The sequence below is a fragment of the Gopherus flavomarginatus genome, chromosome 2 (assembly GCF_025201925.1).
Source record: "Gopherus flavomarginatus isolate rGopFla2 chromosome 2, rGopFla2.mat.asm, whole genome shotgun sequence".
Lineage (NCBI taxonomy): Eukaryota > Metazoa > Chordata > Testudines > Testudinidae > Gopherus > Gopherus flavomarginatus.
In genome coordinates, this window is record NC_066618.1 from 196,063,655 (window position 1) to 196,080,832 (window position 17,178).

Genomic DNA, 17,178 nt, shown 5'->3' on the forward strand with positions numbered 1-17,178 from the left:
ACTGTTGCTCTAATCCAATGGGTTAATAATCTTGGTCTAAGGTTAAAGACACTGCAGGTGTGCATCTTAATTAGCTAAACTGGGTAGCAGGTGACCCTAAAGCATGGAGAATGTGTCAGAAGGAAAAGCATGAGTGTTGAACTGCATAACACCAAATATAGACACTGAGGAGTGAACTTTACTCATATTAACTGTTGTTTTGGTTATATGCAGCTTCTATTGACCGGGGCCAGAATTCAGCTGGTGATGTACAGGTGAAAGGTTCTGTAAACAATTAGATAGTTATAGACTTAACCAGGGAATCAAGAAAATTAACATCTTTAGACAACATTTTCTTAATGATACATTGCATAAATTGAACAGCTACAAGTGGTACCAACATCAAAACTTCCTAACTACACCAACATCCAGTCATATGAAAAACTCATAGTAATACTTCACTGCTTTAATGTTCTGTCTGAGAGTTTCAAAGTATTTTGCTAACACTCATTAAACTTCACAATAACCCCATAAAATGGGTTGTTTTAATGACAGAAAACAGATGCACAGAGGACTTTTCAAGAGTCATACAGAAGTTTGTGGAAAACCCAGAATTAGAATTCATGCATGTCTCCTAATTTTAACTCCTGTGCTATCAGACCATCCTAATTCTTTCTTTAAACTCTTGTTTAGATCCTAGTCAATGGTATTTCCAGAACAGGAACAATTTAAAGGGTTATAACAGTTTGGATTGGAATTACTTGAACTGTGTGACTAAGAATTTTTTCCTAGTTTGTCTATAACACAAATAAAGTATTCTTACCTTTGTAAAGAAGAAGGATGTTCTTGTGGTTAACTCAAAAAATGTGATCTTAAATTTCCAGCTATACCACACTGCAAACAATCTTAATATCCATATTTCCTCACTTTTGAGGGCTTGACTCTGCAATAGTTTTTTTCCTAAATATAATTTCCTCAATTTTTTAAAGGATTATTTGAAAACAAACAGAAAAAAACAAATTCCTTTGTATGGAACTACAGAGTACATCTACACTGCAATGTAAGCCCATGCTTACTAGAATTTGAGTTTGTTAACCTAGGACTTATTTGTAACCCCAGATTAGGAATTGTTGAACCCTGGGGCCCAACCTGGGCCAGCATGTACTCTGTATTATGCAGTCCCAAATCTGACCACCTATATCCCAGACTTCTTAGCACCCTCCCAAAATGTGGCTGCTCTAGCCCTTTATTGATGGTGCAGTGTGTGAAAAGCTGACAGTCCACCAAACTTGACTATGCAGAGGACAAAGAAAGCGTGCGGAGGGCTCCCAGAGCATGAGTCCAGTGGGGTTGTGTCTACACTACAAAGCAACAGGACTTGAACCCTGGATCCCATCTTGACATAGGCTTGGACCCTTGCTTAGTTGCGAGTTGTGTGTAGACAGAAGGGGGATTGGGCTCAAGGCTTACTTTGAACCCTGGATTTGCACTGCAGTGTAGGCAGTGCCTAATTTTTGCCACAGCAACTCTAGGCTTGGCAGTTCATAGCCCCGGCACCTCTGGTTGCTGCATCAGTTATGAAGGTAAAAAAATTGCTTGTGCTCTGGCACCTCTTTCACTACAAATTAAGCACAGAATGTAGACATACCCACAGTGACCCTCCACATGGGTCATCAACATGGTTAGGCCCTTTAGATGCACAGCACATAACTCTACTACATATGCGAATGGAGTAACTGATAGCAGTAATAGATTATTACAGGGGTAGACAACCTGTGGCACGCAAGCTGATTTTCAGTGGCATTCACACTGCCCAGGTCCTGGCCAACAGTCCGGGAGGCTCTGTATTTTAATTTAATTTTAAATGAAGCTTCCTTAAACATTTTAAAAACCTTATTTACTTTACATACAACAATAGTTTAATTATAGACTTATAGAAAGAGACTTTCTAAAAACATTAAAATGTATTACTGGCACACAAAACTTTAAATCAGAGTGAATAAATGAAGACTGGGCACATCACTTCTGAAAGGTTGCTGTCCCCTGGATTATTACCTTCTGTGAGGACTAGCCAGTAGAGGTGAATGGAGATGCACACTTTGCTAATGTGTTTCATAGGAGAATATTCTTTAGTGGTTATAAACTCTTCTACCCCAGTCCTTCCTGACTGCCTCTTTCTGCCCCTATCATCTACTTGCTTGTCTGTGGCCCCTTTTGCCTCTACCTCTCCCCCAGAGCCTAGTTCTTCCCTTCCTCCCCCGACTCTGTCCCCATTCTTCCCTGCAGTCTCTATTGCACCCCCCACCCTTATCATCCCCACTACATTCAAACAGACTTGGTGTGGGAGCATAGCCAATGTTCCCCGCTTCTGTCCCTTATTGCCCCTGGCAGCTGGAATGATCAGCTGTAAGGAAAGTTCTGTACAGCTCCTGCAACTCCAACTTGGAGCATGCTCATTGTGGACAGAATTTTCAGAGAATTTAGCTGCAAAACTTTAACATGTGTCTACTGGGCACCTGCGAATTGTGGTTTCCAGAGGCTCATAATTTGGCTAAGTGTGGGTGGATTTTCTGGGGGGACATTAAAAGGCACATCTATCCATTAGTAGCGTGATACACACACACACACTAAATTTCAAATTCCTGCTCCAAAGCAAGGAGGCACTAACACTTTTCAGTGAAACAGTTATATGATTTTTTTTTAAAACAGAGACTAAACAGTGTATCTTATTTAATTCTTCAGTACCACTGAAGCATTTTACCTGAAACATAAAACAAAAAAGTTTCTGGCAGACACCTACTCATGAAAAATTTCAGACCAGACAGTTAAAATTTGGCAAAAATTATAAGCAACTGAAGATAGGGTCTCATAACAGGAAATGTTAGGCAACCTTACTGTAGGTGCACTATCATTTCTGCCTAGATGAATAAGAATGAAAATAATCCGGTTAAGAAGTTTCAACCTCATCCATTAATTCCTTCAATTCTATCTCAAAAATAAGGAGCTTTAATATCAGAAACTGCTTTTCAGGTATTGTTGTTCCATGTATATTTATTTAAACTACAGCCATTCCAAGTTGACTCTAGTCTAATCATCTCTTTGTCTGCTTCCTCCACCAGCAACAGGACTAGCACCTGTCAGAAAACATGGCTATCATTTGTGAAGGTAAGTGCCAAACTGCAAACAGTTTTAATTCACACTGCTGAAAGCAGTGACTGTATATGCAAAATATGACACATCTGAGAAGTATATAACATTTACCTTGTAGAAGGACTTGCCAAGTAAGAGAGGAGATAAATGAGGAACTAGACTAATGGAAATAACAGATTTAAAACTGAAAAGGATAGAGACCAAACAGAGTATAGTACCTAAGATATATTTGTACTAAGAATGGAAAACATCTAGCAGGGAGAGTCAGTGAAGCATGTAGCAATACAATTAATTATCTGGAGAGCTAGTTGAACAAGTTGTAAGAAGTTAGTGAAATGAATCATAATTAGGAACACCTGATAACTAGTAAAATAGTGTTTAGAGGGAAAAATAGAATCTTGCAGTGCTATTATCTTATTATATTATTCTATTACCTTGGATTCCCTCTGGGTGCTGTCATCTCTTCTGTTTTCATTCCATCACCTCCAGCCACCTACTTCTATGCTGGGTGCAAGCAGATGTTCTTAGAAATGCAGATCTCTGGAGCAGTCTGTGATACTGTGTCCACTTTTGTTTCTCTCAGTTGCAGCTTTTCCAGCCCTCACATTGTCAGGATGTTTAGCCTTCATTAGCTGCAATAGATGCTTGTGAACGTTTCTGCCTAATTGTCAAAAAGATTTTATTTTGTTAAAGGCAGTGGTAGTCATAGTTGATACAATTACAGGTGTATGCTATAACAGATCAAGTAAGAGGTAAAAAAAATCTTGATCAAGCCAGAATACACATGAGAGAAGTACTACCTGAGTTTTCATTAAACAGATCGGCTGTATACATATCCTTATGTGTGCATGAGGGATGCAAAGAAGCTGCAAAGCAACCACATTTTCCAAGCTGAAAATTCCCTTGTCACAGGGAAACTCTCAGCTGTTGCTAATCTGATTTAGTGAACCCCATCCCCACCCACAGCTCTTATGCAGTGGGGGAAGCATAGCTGCAGGACAGTGCCCTTGAGTTGTACTCAGCTGGTGTGCATTAAAATCACCTCTACCAGTGTTTAGGGTGAGGTCAATCTGCCCTGAGAATTATGGAGCTATAACTACCCTCACCTCTTCCTCGCTCTTTGCTGTGCTAAGTGAATCTGAGCCCTAGTCCATCTTAAGTACTCTTATGGCCTCATTACTGCAATATCTTAGTACCTAACAATCTTTAATGTATTTTATCCTCACAACCCCTATGAGATAGGGAGGTGCTATTATCCTCATTTCATAGGTAGGGAACTGAGGTACAGAGAGATTAAGTGACTTGCCCAAGGTGACACAGGAAGTCTGTAATGGAGCAAGGAATTGAACCCCATTCTCCTGTTTTCCAGCTTAGTGCCCTAACTATTGGACAATCTGATATAACTGGCTGAGGAAAGGTATCAGACAGCATCATCTATTGTCCCTCGATGTAGTTGCAATCCAAGATTCTCTATGGCTGGAGCTGATTAAAGTACAAAAGAAACAAGTTACACCTTAAGATGCTTATAACCCATGCTGAATTGCTATGGGAATCTTGTAACTGTGATGCTGGCAAACCAGCTAACCCATACATGACCCTTAGAGGCTTAACAAGTGGCATTGCAGTTGCGTATGAGTGTCAAAGAAATGTTAAGTAGACCAGCAATCACTATCCCATTCATTTGTAGTAATAGGAATAATGGTAAATATGCCCGATGGGATGTTAGATGGGGTGGGATCTGAGTTACTACAGAGAATTCTTTCCTGTGTGTCTGGCTGGTGAGTCTTGCCCACATGCTCAGGGTTTAGCTGATTGCCATATTTGGGGTCGGGAAGGAATTTTTCTCCAGGGCAGATTGGCAGAGGCCCTGGGGTTTTTTCACCTTCCTCTGCAGCATGGGTATGGGTCACTTGCTGGTGGATTCTCTGCATCTTGAAGTCTTTAAACCACAATTTGAGGACTTCAGTAGCCCAGATATAGGTTAGGGGTTTGATACAGCCCTGGGTGAATGAGTTTCTGTGGCCTGCATTGTGCAGGAGGTCAGACTAGAGGATCATAATGGTCCCTTCTGACCTTAAAGTCTATGATTCTATGACTTTTATCACAGAGATAATATATAGCAACCCTTGAAGACTATGTTCGTGTCAATAATCACAATGAATCCTTATTGAATCGCTGTTTACAAAGGTGCTAAAAAGAATGATGCATTCTGAGGGATCTGTGTTCAGCACATTATATTATATTCTCATATGCTTCCATGATGAGATTTTATTTACATTTTTAAAAATTATTATCAACGTACACAGAAAATTACCATACAAACTCTTAAGGCAGCATGACCAGCCCTCAATAGGAAGGAAATTAGAGCGCTTACCATATTCTTAACAATAATATCATGCAGTGATCTTATTCATGAAACGTTAGATTGAGTGAATGGGGTAGATGTCGTAAATCTGCATTGATAGATGCTTTTCTGTGTTCAAAATGAAAGTTGTATTAAGAAAAAGGTGAAATTAAATAAAAAAGAGAAAAAATACTAGGCTTCAAGACTGCAACTTAAAAAAAAAAAGGTTTCTAAACTTCTTACGTTTTTACTTCTGTTCAGTTCCATCAAGCTACATATTTTCTGATTCTAACATTAACACATCCTTGCTTCTCATGACTGAAAGCATATGCTAGTGCCATTTCAGCATACTGGGAGACCACCAATACCAAGATAGCGGTAAGAATCTTTTAAATTTAGGTAGTGAATAAAACCAAGAGGTATGTTTAATAGAGTCCATTTCCAAGTCCCTTTTCTAGATCTGTCACTGAACTGCCTGCTCCAAAATAGAGTCCATACATACTGAGTTTGAATATCACAATAGAATAACATTGTATATTTTACTGATAAACATATTATGCATAATTTAAATATCATTTTTCCTAGTAGTCATGAAAAAAGCTTCACTTAGCTTGAGTAGCTCTGTATGAATAAGAATGACTCAGTAAATACAGTCCACTATAAAGAGGCCAGAAAGAGAGAAACACAGTGCCCCTAATTTATATAATCCAAAAGAAATACAGTAGTCTTATGTAGTCACATGACTCCAGGTGCTGGGGTCTCAAAAAAATACCAGATATGGTGAGAATCATCATAAAATTGTGATAAGTGACAATACTGGAAAGAGGTTACCACAGAGCTTCTTCTAGAGCTTTTTAACCCTTTCATGTTCTGTTTGAAATGCATTTTTCAAGTCTGTGCCAGAGCCAGTTTACAGTCCTTGAAGTTCAGAAAGGTTCCTGTTTGAATGAAACCAGTTTTATTTTGTACACTTATAACTGCGAGACAGCAAGCAAGGACTGAGAGATTCATATCAGTTTGCTGAAACCATTTCCTCTTCTAAACCTGTGATCCAAAATATAAAAGTAATAATGAGAATACTCTGTAATTACAGAAAATAATGCTTTACTTGGGCCACTGGCATGACAATGCTATTCTGCATACTTGTGATCCAAGAAGGAAGTAAGAAATAGCTAAAAGTCTATGGTTAAGGCTCAGGTTCTGAAAGACAACAGGATTACATAGATAAGTATTGCTCACTGTAAGCTTCCAGGGTTGCAGCATCCACCCCTAGAAAAGTGAAAATAAAATACCAGAAAGATGCCCCCTTCCCATCATTATTGGAACATACTTGGATATCATTGGCAGGGAGCTGACTGGAATGTGGGAGAGGAGGTGTGATACATGGTGGGGATGGGGAAGTAGCTCCCTTTGATGGGCATGCAGCCAGCAAGTTAGCTGTAAAATCCCTCTTGGTCTGTTCTCTGCTTGCTTTACCTGTAAAGGGTAAACAGGCCCACAGGTAAAAGGAAAGGAGTGGGCACCTGACCAAGAGCCGATGGGAAGGTAAAACTTTTTAAAATTAGGAAAGAAACTTTCCCTTTGTTTGTTATTCTCCTGACTGCAGGACACAGAGCTGTAACCAGCTTTAAGCCAGGTATGATTATAGATTATCAATTCATACCTTGAACCTACTTATCTGGAGCCTCAGATATGTAAGTAAAATTAGGGAATGTCTAGAAAGACATGATTAGGATATTTCTTTTATTTCTTGTTGGCTTGTGGACTCCTCTGTGCTAACCCCAGATGCTTTTGTTTGCTTGTAACCTTTAAGATGAACCCCCTAGAAAGCTATTTTGGATGCTTGATTTTTGGAATTGATCTTTTAAAATCTAGCAAAAGCCTAAATTCCAGATGTATTTTCTTTCTTTTTATTTTTAATAAAATTTACCTTTTTTAAGAACAGGATTGGAATTTTGGTGTCCTAAGAAGTTTGTGCATATGCTGTTTGATTAGCTGGTGGCAACAGCTAATTTCCTTTGTTTTCTCTCTCAGCTCTTCCCTGGAGGGGTGGCGAAAGAGCTTGAGGGTACCCCACAGGGAGGAATTCCCAAGTGCTCCTTCCTGGGTCCAAGGGTTGTGGGGGGTTGGTATTTGGGTGGTGGCAGCATTTACCAAGCCAAGGTCAAAGAAAAACTGTAACCTTGGGAGTTTAATACAAGCCTGGAGTGGCAAGTATTAATTTTTAGAATCCTTATGGGCCCCCACCTTCTGCACTCAAAGTGACAGAGTGGGGATTCAGCCTTCACAGGAGGTCACAGTGCCTAATAGAGGAGCCTGCAGCTGATGGAGTTTTATTACAGAATTATACTTAGCCTCTAACAAAGACTGACATTGTAAAGACAATTTCATATTAATTCCTTTAGTTCTCAACAACTGTTACTCCACATCACATAACTATGTATTTCTGAGTTTATTAGAAAATGTATGGTCCCTGTGCAGGCAGTGCAGCTGCAGGTCACATGCAAGAGAAGTCCCAAGTAAGAAATTACAACCTTTCTCCCCCACCCCCCCATATCTGTGATTCTTAATACACCTTGCTGACTTGCAATAAGATACTTGAGATTGCACTGAACTGGTTATCAAAATTACGTCATGGCTAAAAAGTAACAGCTAAGCTAAGAGGAAATGTTAGTATTAGATTTGTTTGTTGTTTTATTTATGTTAATTATAAAGGCAAGCCCTAGGGATAGCATGAGTATGAACAATATTCAGTGTGCACACTGTGAGGAGGTGGGTGTGAATGCCACCTGCTTACATCCACGTGCTTCACTTCAAGAAGCAACAAAGAAAGGAAAAATGAGATATTTTGTTTGTTTTAATACTCTGCTGAAGATTGCAGGACCATCCATCTTGTGTCACGCATAATGCAAAAGGTAATAATGTGACACAAAAAGAATTATTGAACTCTTTAGTATGGCATTAGTATTATCAAAGTAAAGTGCCAATAAACTTTTGAGATGGCATACAAAGATAAAATCCTGATACCTGCTCCAGCCCCTTTAGATTGGGTAAAAGGGCTGGAGCAACATGAAGGTGCACTAAGGATATGTCTATATTGCAATGTAAGTCCGGGCTTGTGCCTGGGCTCAAGGCAAAGCTCCCTTGTGTCTACACTGCAATTGCACTAACCAATGGTTTGGACCCAGGGTCCCAGGACCCTGTAGGGACTGAGCTCAAGTCAAGCCAGGACTTAAGGGTCTGAGGCCTATTGCTTTGCAGTGTAGGTGCTGCCCTGGATTGACTCAGCTCCCGGGAGTCATCCAAAAGTATCCACAGTTCCTTGGGGCAACTTCCTTAGTTCTCTCTAAGCCAACAATCTGCAATGCACTCTATTGAAAACAGTGCTGCTTCCTGGTCACTCGAGCACAGTCAGATTTTGGTGAATCTGTGGTGTGAGGTCAGTAAAACTGTGGACTTTAGCAAAAGCACCAGGAATGACCACGCTTACCAGCAGATAGCTAAAAATCTAGCAACTCTGCAGATTTTTTCAGACAGGTAATCAGTGCAGAAGTGAATATAGGAAGAGGCCAAATAGTGAATACAGGAAGACAAGGGATAAGAATCATACGGCCCATGCATTCAGGACTCTTGAGCAGCTGGACAGGGCAACTAACTACCGTGAAGCTTTACTTCCTTCTTCCACCTCTCTTGGATGGAAACTTCCAGCCCCACCCTTACTGAAAAGTGAGGGGTTAACATGTAAAGAAGAGAAAGGAGAACCTGGGGCCAGTGGACATGCACCAGTAGGTGGATCGGATTGGGTATTAACTCTTTCCTGACCTTTCTTTTTGGGTGTTTTGTAATGGCAGCTGGCTTGCACAAGACTGTGTGAGTGGTTTACTGTTTTAAGAGCTGTTTACAAATAAAGTTTTCAAGAAAGGTTATTGCTATCACTGCATAATATCATGATTTCAGGTAATAAAGCTAAAAATGTGTTGAGTAATTAAGCATTACAAAGCAAACTGTATTCCTCTATTTACATAGGTACAGCAATTCAAATGTCAGTAAATTCTATCTGTACAGCCATTGGGGCCCCGCAAACCACAATCAAGTTCATCATGTTCATCATGTCATGCTGACTTACATTGCATGGCAATCAAGACCACTCCTTTCCCAAGCACTGCCACCCAAAAAAAAAATAAATCAGCCAGTTTTTCCTCCAAGCACATTCATACAGGTACTATCCCCCCTCTTCAAATAGGCCAGGCAAGTCCATAATGTGAGAACGCAAAGCATCACTTCCCATCACTTCTGCTGCCTGGATGCAACAAGTTCCCACAGCGGTAGCTGCACTTTCTGGCTGAGGGTATTGATCCAGCATCTTCTCGCTGTCATAGGTCGATTCAGGAGGAAATGGCTCACCTCTGGCTTTACGAAGGTTGTGAAGAGCACTGCAAACCACAGTAATGTGGACAGCATTGATTACACTGGCATCCGAATGGATTTGTAGACACCCCCAATGTGATTTTAATCTGTGCTTGTGGCCCTGCACCAGAAGTGGCAGTCTATATAGGGGACATCAGCCGCTATGCCAATTATACTGAGCAATATCTGCGAGTGAGTCTGCAATGCCAACTTACTCCTCTGCCCTCTGATATCTGTCAGGTACCTTTGGTAGGATGGAAAAGGCCACTGAAATGTCCACAAGCCACCTCATGGATGCTTTGCCAGCTTCCTCACATTGAAGTGAAAGTGCAAGCAAGAGAACTTTGTCAAAAGGCACCTCCTCCATGTTCCTGGCTCTGGTAGCTGGGAATGCACAGAATAAAATAACTGCTGAGCAGGCTGTATTGATGGGCAGTTCAGACTGTAATGTGTAGAGTGGGCAATAGAGTTTTCCCACAGTGGACTGAGTTCCTAAGGGTAGAGCAGCCACATTTTGGGCGTGGGGAGGCACTAGAGGCTCTGGGATATGGTTAATTTGACTCACATCTACACACTGCAATGTGGATGCCAGAGACCCTAGGTTCAAGGACGGGTCAGAAAATTCTAAACCTAGGGTTACATTACAATGTAGATGCTCAAGTCCCGGTTCCCTAACACAGGTCAGCTGACTTGAGTCCCACTACCCTTGGGCTTACATTGCAGTGTAGACATACCCTATATTCCCTGACTGGGAATCCCCCCTGGCACAGGCACTGGGGAAGACAGCCATAAGCCTGCCTTCTGAGAACCCCGCTCATAGGGGACATGCCAGGGTGGATATATTGGCAGTGGGGCCGCACGGTCCCACCTATACAGTAGTCTGAGGAGGTTTCCATAATGTAGTTTCTGAAACTGAGGAGTTTCTAAACTAGACCTGGGGCCATGGAGCAGCCCAGGACTGAGAGAGCACAAAGGTGGCTTAAATCCACCTTTAGCCCCCCTCTGCCTAGGCTGAGAGTTCTATGTTGTACTGCTTAAGGGGCAGCACAGCATCTCCCTGAGAGTTGTCACCTATAGAAGTAAATTGTGTCTGGGGGAGAAGGGGAGAAATCAAATTATGGGTCCTGCTCCAGACATAGTAAATGATTCTGGAATAACTGCCTAAAGGTAGTTATGTCAGTGCTGCCTCCCCCTAAGAGCAGTAATAATGATCCTTTTCTAGTAATTTAATTCTGTGCCTTTAAAAAAAACACTGCATCACACTTTACATTGTTAACATACAAGGATAGTTTCAATACTTTTTTCTCACTCCAAACATGTTATGTTGTTTGTTGTTTAACAAATGACTAACCACCTATGTTGTTTAAAAAAAAAAGACACTGCTTTTATTTTTACTTTAATTTATCTCTGATTATACTAGAAAACATTTCTTATTCAACTGGGTCATACTTCATTTCTGTTAGAATTTTATAATAAGGACTCTCAGTTGTTTAAAATGTTCATATAGATTTCATATGTCACATCACACTCTTGAACCACAGGATGATGAATCGCATGGGGAAAAAAACCCAATAAATCTTCTCTTTTATCTTGTTCTAAGACACATAAATATAATGGCAATGAGTGTGCTGTAAAAACCTGGATGGATGGATGGCTCATTGGATACACAGATAGATAGATATATAGATGTTTCAGTTGTGCATACTAGAGAACACATTGTTTTCCCTTTTTGGCTTGAGTGGTTGGCAAACATTTGGAGCCTTGCTGGGTTGTTTCTGTTAGGAGGACAAATTGTTAGTAATCAGATGTTTCTTTGGTGCAATCATGGCACCGACTTCCCCTCTGCCTGGTGGATGCTCAACCCCATCACCGCCCTGGCCCCACCCCTCCACCACCTCTGGCCCTGCCCCGGCACCTCCCTCGTCCCACCCCCATTCCACCCCTTCCCCAAAGTTCCCGCCCCACCCTGCCTTTTCCCACTCAGCCACAATCCCTTCCCGCCCCCCTTCGCCCCTCTTCCCCCAAGTCCCAGCCCCTTGCCTGCCTCTTCTTCATCTCCTCCCCTGAGCGTGCTGCATCCTCATTTCTCCCCCTCCCTGCCTTCCTCCTGGAAAGTCCTAAGCGCCACCAAACAGCTGTTTGGCGGCGGGGGGCAGGAAGCACTGGGAGGGAGGGAGAGGAGTGGGGACGCGACATGCTGGAGGGAGGAGGCGAGGTGGGGGGAGTTTGGCTGCCGTTGGGTGCGGAGCACCCACTAATTTTTCCCCTGGGTGCTCCAGCCCGAGAGGACCCACGGAGTTGGCATCTATGGGTGCAATGCTGTTTATTTACACAGAATGTACACAAAGTTGTGTTTCCCTGAACACAATAAAAACAACCAGAAGGAGGCAGTTTCCCTGTTCAGAAATCAAGTCTGCCTTTCCAGAAAGTAGTATGCCCAAATGAAGCTCTGTCTCTTGGCTTCCTCCCAAGGCCATGTTCCCCACTGCTTCTCTCATTTTCTTCCTCTCCCCTTCCCACAGAGCTGTAACTAATCAGTCTGCAGCCCCTGAATTTGCAAACAGTCCCCAGGGAAACTCCTACATCAACACAGTGTAGGTTCTGATTGGCTTTGCCATACAGTGCCTTGGGAGGCGGCTTCCTATTATTTCAGCTATCACTATACAAAAGGGGCATTTAACTGCTTCTTCCTTTTAGCCTGAATAAAAGGTGGTTAATATCTCCCGCAGACTTCTACCAGGTCAGTGGCTGATCTATAGAGCAAAGACATGCTTGATGGCAGCCATTAACACCTTCCAGCATAACAATATTCTGCACCTTAACCAAATGATTATTGAGATGAACCTCTGCTTATAATAAGGGCCAGATCTTCACTTGGTGCTATCTGACTTACACCAGATGAGGATCTAGACCTAAGTATCACAACAGAAATAGACATGGAGAGCCAAACTCTTCTCTCTGTTGCATTAGTGCAGTTCAACTGCCATTTACTGGAATTGCATTATGGGCCTGCCAACTCTACATGCTTTCCCTGTAAACTACAGGTTTGCAGACCTTCCTATACATATGCAGTGAAATCCCTTTCTGATTGGTTATCCCTCATTAGGATGTGAGGGAAATAGTGAAGGGGAGCCAATCAGAGCTGCTTCATGTGCTTAGGGTCAGCCTGGTCACTGGGGAAAACTAGAGCTTAAAGCTGGCTGGAAAAGAGCAGCTTGCTGCTGGTTCTGCAACTACTGCTGCTTCTGGCCCCTGCCAGACCTAGAAGGCAGGTTGATGTCCCTCAACTGTTGCTAAGTCCCCACCACCTTCCAAAGCCTAGGACAGAATGAAATATCCTTCTATTCTTGTCCATCCTCTGAGCACCAGGAGGAAAGAAGCTGGAGCCACTGTATTGCAGGAGAAGGAGTATGATGAGCAAAGAGGGCCAGTGGATATGAGAGGCCAAGGGACCGGAAGGGAGCAGGACCACCAATAACTCTGAAATGAGGACATATTTCAATAGAGGGTGGAGAGGTGGCAGGATTGATTGGGGTGGGGTGCTTGGAGAGGTCAGCACCAGGATTAATTGAGGAACCCTCTGTGCAGGTGAGTATAGAATTAATTAAGGAGCCTGTATATGGATAGGAGGGAGGAGAATTAATTGGAGAGCCTATAGGATTGGTGGAGAGCAGAATTAATTGGCGGTGCATGGATCATAGAAATAACTGCAGAGTTTTATGAGTATATTGACACAGCAAAGAAAAGCCGGCATGCCAGCCGACTTAGCCTTGCAGATCTTGGGCTGTGGTGCTGTTTCACTGCTGCGTAGACTTCTGAGATGGGGCTGGAGCCAGTAATCTGGGACCCTCCCCACTCGCAAGGTCCTAGAACCCAAGCTCCAGCCTGAGCCCAGAAGTCTATACAGCAGTGAAACAGCCCCGTGAGCCTGAGTCGGCTGGCATGAGCAACCATGGGTATCTAGTTGCTATGTAGACACGTGTTGGAGAATAGATTAACTGTGGGGCTGCACTGAAGGTATAGAATTATTGTTTGTGCTGACTGAATTAACAGATGTTAATAAATGTTAATAGTTCTAGGAGGCAGAATTGATTGGTTTTTCACAGAGAGGATAAGGTAATGGGGAGAGTGGTGAGACAGAATGCATTTCAGTAGCTGGATGCTGAAACCAGAAGCAAAAAAAATCAAACTGAAAACAATATGCAGATGTTGAACAATGAGGGCAGATAACCATTGGAACATTTAATAAGGGATGTGGTAGATTCTCCATTACTTGAAGTTTTAAGGCCCCACTTCATAAAACACTTAAGTCTGTGTATAAAGGGAATCACTGGGATTGTAACATAAGCATATGCTTAACTTTTAGCATAAGTGCTTTGATAAATTGGAGCAAAAATCAAGACCTGATATCATTTTAAGAATATATAGTCTAAGATAAGCACAAGTTGTTGGGCTCAATGCAGAAATTACTTGATGAAGTTATATAGTTAAGGCCCTACCAAATTCACGGCCATGAAAAATGCATCATGGACTGTGAAATCTGGTCTCACCCCTGAAATATGGTCTTTTGTGTGCTTGTCAAAACCTAGTCCCAGATTTGGACCTTAGCGTCCAAAATATGGGGGTTAGCATGAAAACCTCCAAGCTTAGTTACCAGCTTGGACCTGGTACTGCTGCCACCGCCCAAAAAATTAGAGTGTTTTGGGGCACTCTGGTCCCCCCCAAAAAACCTTCCCTGGAGACCCCAAGACCCAAATCCCTTGAGTCTCACAACAAAGGGAAATAATCCTTTTTCCCTTCCCCCCTCCAGGTGCTCCTGGAGAGCTACACAGAAGCAACCTCCGTGAATCTAAGCAGAGGGACTCCACCCTCCCTGTTCCCAGTCCTGGAAAACAGAATTACTTACCTCTTCACCCAGAGGGAATGCAAAGTCAGACTAGTAAATCTAACACACACAGATCTCCCTCTGACTTCTTCCTCCCACCAATTCCCTGGTGAGCTGCACACCCAATTCCCTGGAGTTCCTCACTAAAGAAAAACTCCAACAGGTCTTAAAAGAAAGCTTTATATAAAAAAGAAAGAACAATACATACAAATGGTCTCTCTGTATTAAGGTGACAGATACAGGGTCAATTGCTTAAAAGAAATATGAATAAACAGCCTTATTCAAAAAGAATACAATTTAAAGCACTCCAGCAACTATAGACATGTAAATACAAAACAAAAAAACCAACTTTGTACTTACAACTTGGAAACCTAAGATTAGAAAGCAGGAAATAGAAATCCTTCTCATAGCTGAGAGAGAGTCAGACAGGCAGAAGACCCAAGAACAAAGGACACACACACAACAAACCCTCCACCCAGATTTGAAAAAGTCTTGTTTTCTGATTGGTCCTCTGGTCAGGTGGTTCAGATTACTTCTTTCCAGGTGAAAGAGACATTAACCCTTAGCTATCTGTTTATGACAGTGCTTTTTCCCTATACTATACAGATTTCACAGGGGGAAATCAGCATTTCTCAAATTGGGGATCCTGACCCAAAAGGCCAGAGGATCGCAAGGTTATTTTAGGAGGGTTGCAGTAGTGTCACCGTTACTTCTGTGCTGCCTTCAGAGCTGGGCAACTGGAGAGTGGCGGCTATTGGCCAGCTGCCCAGCACGCGCATACACACACACACACACACACACACACACACACACACACACAACTCCCTTTTGGGTCAGGATCCCGACAACACCATGGAATTTCAGATTTAAATAGCTGAAATCATTTGTGAAATTTACAGTTTTTAAAATCCTATGACCAAATTCATCAAAGTGGACCGTGAATTTGGTAGGGCCCTATCTATAGTGTTATACAGGAGGTCAGGCTAGATTATCCGAATAGCCCCTTCTGGATTTAATCTGTTTGAATCTGTGACTTCAAAGCAATTTTCTATTGCATTTTCCTTGTTGATGCAGTGCATTGACCAGACCATCTAGTCCTTTCTTAAAGTCCCTGGGTGTTCCACGTGTAAAATGATGCTCTCTAGAGGTTTTGATTCAAGGAGGATGTCATTCATTATTTGAGTGTAGTGTTGGTAGAGATTCAGTTAGTATGAGATCTGCAACAAAGGTAATCTTTACTTACTCTGGATCAAATTTGACCCTGGCATAAGTGTGCACAATTTCACTTAAGTCAATAACCCACTACGCCAGAAGTGAATTTGTCTGTAGTTAACTGTGCTTTTGTTTTGAGCCAGCATTATTTTCCCCCGAAGAATGGGCCAGATCCTCAGCTGGTGTAAATCAACATAGTTCTATTGCATTATTAAAATGTATTTCCTTATCCTGAAAACTCTGTGTCATTCTCACTATATAAAATTAGTCATGATGACAGTAAGTCCCCATTCTGAAACCTTTTCAAATAAATTTTCATGCTGAATATAAATGGTGGAATAAAAACATCTAGGCAGAGGACGCTATAGTGATTATGTCATCCCAAAAATATGGTTGCTCTACAGCTGATTTGAGTGCAATTCCAGTGTAAAAAGTTTCTGGCCAAACCCCCCCCAAAAAAACAAATTAAACCCCAACCTTGCTTTATTGTCAGAAATAATATTATTGTTAGGAGTAATGTTCTTGGCAAGTAATTTCAGATTGAGTGCAATTTTTCAGCTTGTTCTGAGTGCAAACACAAAGAAAGTGAATTAAGGGTACCTCTGTTATTCAGCATCAGTCTCTAAAATAAAGTGCTCCTCTCAGTAGTATTTCTTCTTTTATATCGCATTCCATTCTTTAATGCACAGTGAAACATGAACTAAACCTAAAATCACATCTATGCAGGAGAAGAACACATAGTGGTGAAGTTTGTGCCTGTGAGTTGTAAACTCTGTCTATAACCCATGATTATAGTAAACTCTATTTTAAAAAGAACAGGGTAAAGGGGAAGAGATATTGCATACCAAACTGAAGACCGAAAAGGTGCCCAGAACAGAAGCAGGCAGGCAGAACAAAAAGTGGCAACAAAAACAGGAACAGTTCATGTTGCAGAATCAAGTGGATTGCACCCAGCTCCCCCACAGACTTCAGGGAGTGACACTAAAGATGTGATGTACTTTCTGGAAGCAGATCTCCCACTGAATGAAAGTGATGGTCAGGTCACCATCCATCAAATCAGCAACAACCAACTAAATAGTAAATTTGATTATCTAACAGCAAGGGACACAGGGAACTGGTAATAAAGTGAATGAGGCAGAGAAACTGCCTGAAAGGTGGATACAAAAATCTAGAAGAGAGATTCAAATTAAAGATTCCTAGA